The sequence below is a fragment of the Triticum urartu genome, chromosome 4 (assembly GCF_003073215.2).
Source record: "Triticum urartu cultivar G1812 chromosome 4, Tu2.1, whole genome shotgun sequence".
NCBI classification, from domain to species: domain Eukaryota; kingdom Viridiplantae; phylum Streptophyta; class Magnoliopsida; order Poales; family Poaceae; genus Triticum; species Triticum urartu.
The window spans coordinates 314,806,056-314,812,055 of NC_053025.1; positions in this window are offsets into that span (position 1 = coordinate 314,806,056).

Below are 6,000 nucleotides of genomic sequence, written 5' to 3' on the forward strand. Positions count from 1 at the left end.
TCGTCGGTATCCCAATACCTCATTCAATCTTGTTACCGGCAAGTCACTTTACTCGTACCGTAATGCATGATCCCGTGACCAAACACTTGGTCACATTGAGCTCATTGTGATGATGCATTACCGAGTGGGCCCAGAGATACCTCTCCATCATACGGAGTGACAAATTCCAGTCTCGATCCGTGTCAACCCAACAAATACTTTCGGGGATACCTGTAGTATACCTTTATAGTCACCCAGTTATGTTGTGACGTTTGGTACACCCAAAGCACTCCTACGGCATCCGGGAGTTACACGATCTCATGGTCTAAGGAAATGATACTTGACATTGGAAAAGCTCTAGCAAACGAACTACACGATCTTGTGCTATGCTTAGGATTGGGTCTTGTCCATCACATCATTCTCCTAATGATGTGATCCCGTTATCAATGACATCCAATGTCCATAGTCAGGAAACCATGACTATCTATTGATCAACGAGCTAGTTAACTAGAGGCTCACTAGGGACATGTTATGGTCTATGTATTCACACATGTATTATGATTTCCGGATAACACAATTATAGCATGAATAATAGACAATTATCATGAACAAGGAAATATAATAATAATCATTTTATTATTGCCTCTAGGGCATATTTCCAACAGTCTCCCACTTGCACTAGAGTCAATAATCTAGTTACATTGTGATGAATCGAACACCCATAGAGTTCTGGTGTTGATCATGTTTTGCTCGCGGAAGAGGTTTAGTCAACGGATCTGCGACATTCAGATCCGTATGTACTTTGCAAATATCTATGTCTCCATCTTGAACATTTTCACGAATGAAGTTGAAGCGACGCTTGATGTGCCTGGTCTTCTTGTGAAATCTGGACTCCTTGGCAAGGGCAATAGCTCCAGTGTTGTCACAGAAGAGAGTGATTGGCCCCGACGCATTGGGTATGACTCCTAGGTCGGTGATGAACTCCTTCATCCAGATTGCTTCATGCGCTGCCTCCGAGGCTGCCATGTACTCCGCTTCACATGTAGATCCCGCCATGACGCTTTGCTTGCAACTGCACCAACTTACTGCCCCACCATTCAAAATATACACGTATCTGGTTTGTGACTTAGAGTCATCCAGATCTGTGTCGAAGCTAGCGTCGACGTAACCCTTTACGACGAGCTCCTCCTCACCTCCATATACGAGAAACATATCCTTAGTCCTTTTCAGGTACTTCAGGGTGTTCTTGACCGCTGTCCAGTGTTCCATGCCGGGATTACTTTGGTACCTTCCTACCAAACTTACGGCAAGGTTTATATCAGGTCTGGTACACAGCATGGCATACATGATAGACCCTATGGCTGAGTCATAGGGGACGACACTCATCTTTTCTCTATCTTCTGCTGTGGTCGGACATTGAGCTAAGCTCAATTTCACACCTTGCAACACTGGCAAGAACCCCTTCTTGGACTGATCCATATTGAACTTCTTCAATATCTTATCAAGGTATGTGCTTTGTGAAAGACCTATGAGGCGTCTCGAGCTATCTCTATAGATCTTGATGCCTAATATGTAAGCAGCTTCTCCAAGGTCCTTCATTGAAAAACACTTATTCAAGTAGGCCTTAATACTGTCCAAAAGTTCTATATCATTTCCCATCAAAAGTATGTCATCCACATATAATATGAGAAATGCTACAGAGCTCCCACTCACTTTCTTGTAAACGCAGGCTTCTCCATAAGTTTGCATAAACCCAAACGCTTTGATCATTTCATTAAAGCGAATGTTCCAACTCCGAGATGCTTGCACCAGCCCATAGATGGAGCGCTGGATCTTGCATACCTTGTTAGCATTCTTAGGATTGACAAAACCTTCCGGCTGCATCATATACAATTCTTCCTTAAGAAAGCCGTTAAGGAATGCCGTTTTGACGTCCATTTGCCATATCTCATAATCATAGTATGCGGCAATTGCTAACATGATTCAGACGGACTTCAGCTTCGCTACGGGTGAGAAGGTCTCATCGTAGTCAACCCCTTGAACTTGTTGATAACCCTTAGCGACAAGTCGAGCCTTATAGATGGTAACATTACCATCCACGTCCGTCTTCTTCTTAAAGATCCATTTATTCTCTATCACTCGCCGATCATCGGGCAAGTCTATCAAAGTCCATACTTTGTTTTCATACATGGATCCTATCTCGGATTGCATGGCTTCAAGCCATTTGTTGGAATCTGGGCCCGCCATTGCTTCTTCATAGTTCGAAGGTTCACCGTTGTCTAACAACATGATTTCCGGAACAGGGTTGCCATACCATTCTGGTGTGGAACGTGTCCTTGTGGACCTTCGAAGTTCAGTAGCAACTTGATCCGAAGTACCTTGATCATTATCATTAACTTCCTCTCTAGTCAGTGCAGGCACCACAGGAACATCTTCCTGAGCTGCACTACTTTCCTGTTCAAGAGGCAGTACTTCATCGAGTTCTACTTTCCTCCCACTTACTTCTCTCGAGAGAAACTCTTTCTCCAGAAAGGACCCATTCTTGGCAACAAAGATCTTGCCTTCGGATCTGAGGTAAAAGGTATACTGTCGGTGTCAAAACCGGCGGATCTCGGGTAGGGGGTCCCGAACTGTGCGTCTAGGCTGGATGGTAACAGGAGGCAGGGGACACGATGTTTTACCCAGGTTCGGGCCGTCTTGATGGAGGTAAAACCCTACGTCCTGCTTGATTAATATTGATGATATGGGTAGTACAAGAGTATATCTACCACGAGATCAGAGAGGCTAAACCCTAGAAGCTAGCCTATGGTATGATTCTCTATTGTGTATGTTGTATCTCCTATCGACTAGCCTGGCCCTGGTTTATATAATGCACCAGAGGCCTAGGATAACAAGAGTCCTAGCCGAATACGCCGGTGGGGTGGAGTCCTTGTCTTGATCGCCAAGTCTTGTGGAATCTTCCTTGTATGCGGCAGCTATTCGAACTGGCCCATGAGTATGCGGCTATGGGGGTCCTCGGCCCAATCCAACTGATCGGGAGACGATGTGATGAGTACCCCCTAGTCCAGGACACCGTCAGTAGCCCCCTGAACTGGTCTTCAAGTTAGGGACGCTCCTCGATTATTCCGAACTATTCTTCATCTTCGGTCGTCGGTCTTGAAAACTGGTTCAACAAATCTTCTTCGATCTTGAGGATCGCCGAAATGCATTCGACGGGTTTACATGCCGGGTATCCGAGGAGCCCCTGTAAGTTTCCAGCCTTTACCAATGCCTTGTTATTTTTATGCCACACCTCGGGTTTGAAGTTGTTCCCGGGAGGCAGTGTCCTCTTGCGTCCGAGCTCTAACGCCGGACTGCATTCGAGGTATCTTTTGCGGCCGAGCACCAACGCCGGACCGCTTCCCAGCTCTAACGCCGGAATGTATCCGAACTCCAACGCCGGACTATGTATCGAGCTCCAACGCCGAACCGTATATCCGAGCTCCAACACCGGACTGTATCTGAGGTGTCGTAAATCACCTTGGTTCAAAGAAGTTTAAAGGAGTTTAGCCGAGCTTAATGCCGGAAATGCCCTCTATGGAGCCAGCCACTAGCGCCCGAGCTTTATGCCGAACTGGTTCCGAGGTGGTGCACCACCCCGACTATGGGCCAATTTTTTGTCAATATTTTTTATTGGTGCAATTTATTCTCTGCCGAGATATATAGCCAGTAGCCCTCAAGGTGTGTATCGGTCTAAAACCCGAGATGCACCTGAAGGATGACGTAAGACCGCTGATCCCAGTAGCCGCTGAGACTCAGGTTGATTTGCAAAATCGGCCTGAGGATCAAGTCCAAGCTCTGCAGAATACTTCGGGACACTAAAAGCGGCATGCTCAGTCCTCGAGACCCAGGTTGGGTGTGGCCGACCAACCTAAGGATCAAAATCTCCTCGGAAACTATATTGCACATAAATTTTTTTGCATTGGACAAGCAATGCAGTAGCCCCCGAGACACTGGTCGGGTGGTAACACCAGATCAGCGGATCAATGTGCCCCTTTAATATTTGTAAATAATAAGCCCGAAGCCCAGTAGCCCCCGAGCCTTAATGCAGGCACGGGTGGCCGAATTAAGGATCAATATCCATAGCAAAATCACAAATTATGTGTAATGACTCTATGTATCAAAGTACTTTACGTCATTAATGCTCGGATCCGCATTGTACAAAACTTTGTTGACCGACCATCGGCTTCCACCTCCTCGGCCAGTAGCCGAGGAGTGTTTGTCCTACTTTATAAAGCCTTTATGAGGGCAAAGATTTACAACAAACAAGGCAATCTGGCCATACGGTTTTATAAACAAAGGTACGCAGAGAGATATGTTATATCACTGTTTAACATAATAAATGTCTTCCAAAGAAAATAATCCCACTATCGGTTCCTTTCTTTGGGTTGTCATGCTAAGCATGATCATGAAACCTCAGCTCTAATGTAAGAGCAAAATATTGAGGATTTAGTTTGGGAGGCCAGTTAATAGCCCCCGGTAGTGTTCGGCGACAGTCGGGGTCAAGCCGTAAACACTCCGGCCCATGTTATGAACGGCCCATCTTTTAACATAGTCATCGAATCGTTGACCAGTTTACGCTTATTGTGACAGTCAGTTTTCGGCTTTCTCCACTGAGGTGCTTAACCATGTGAGCTGGAAGCACAATCGCAGTGGTTCTCCCTTTGCACGCCTAGCCGAACAAAACGGAACGTAGGAAGCAAGTGCAGGAGCCGGGCAGCCCAACTATTGACCGAAGACACAATTTGAAACCGATGCATATATAGCAATATCTGAGAATGTTTTTTCTGAATCCCTAAAGGTGTCCGGCATTGCACTGCGAGACTAATGCTGGAAAAGCACAAATAGTTTAAAAGTGCCAAAAAGCTTAGAAAACCAAGAAACGTCAGTAAAAGCATGACGTCCGAACAAGATCAAGTGTTCGGTGCCAATCCGAAAATTGATCTTTAAAAAAGGAAGTGCTTCTGTCGTGCTTTAACATGATACATCCTATCTCAAGACTTCGAGCGGTTCAGCCTACGGCTTCAACCTCCTATCCCGAGGGCGGAGTACTTCTCATTAGGCCAGTTTAGCAAACTAAACTCTAGCGGTTTTGAGAGAGAAATTAGGCTCTCCGGCTAGTGACCGCACACTCGCGTCGAAAAAAGGAGTGATAAATAATAATAACAAAACTTTACAACGACTAAGAAGAAGAACACTTATTATAAAACGGCTCAAATAAACTTAAGAGCCCCCAAGTGACTTGGATAGAAGAATGATTGCATGTACCGAAGTACTTATATCATATCTATGTTCAACCGAACTTTAAACGCGTCTTAACCGACCGTCGGCTTCTCCCTCTTCGGTCAAGGACCGAAAAGTGTTATGTACTCCATCTGTCAAGAGTATCGACGGTGTTTCCAATAACCAGGCAATCAGGTCATAAGGCTGTAACAGACAATGCGCGCTCAGGGAACTTATGCTATATTACCGCGAAGTGTAAGAAGCATCTTTGAAGAAAATAGTACCCCCACCGATACCTTTCTTCGGTGCTCATTGTTATTATGAGACTTGTGCAATAGATTTTTTGTACACATGAGTTCCGTTGTGTGCCGACCATCATTGAAAACTATAAGAGCGCTAGCTTTCGGCTTCACCCAGTCTGAGGTCCGGCTCGGGCGACCCGATCGTGACAATCGCAGAGGTGCTCCCTTTACTCCCTAGCCGAACAATCGGGAACGTAGGGGTAAACACAGGAGCGAGGCAACCCAGCTTGCAAATCGCTTAAGTCAATATGGTGCATATTGTGGCGTAATACACGAACAAGGAACGAAGCCATACAAGTATAATCATATGCAACAGGGAAAGCTTCATAAAGGAAGCCCCCAAGTAAACGGGGTATTTGAATTTATGCGTCACAAACAAAGTTTGGACACGGAAATTTTTTACAAGCAACTTTTTTCCAAAAAAGTATAATGCTTGGTCGAACCGAACACAAGTTAG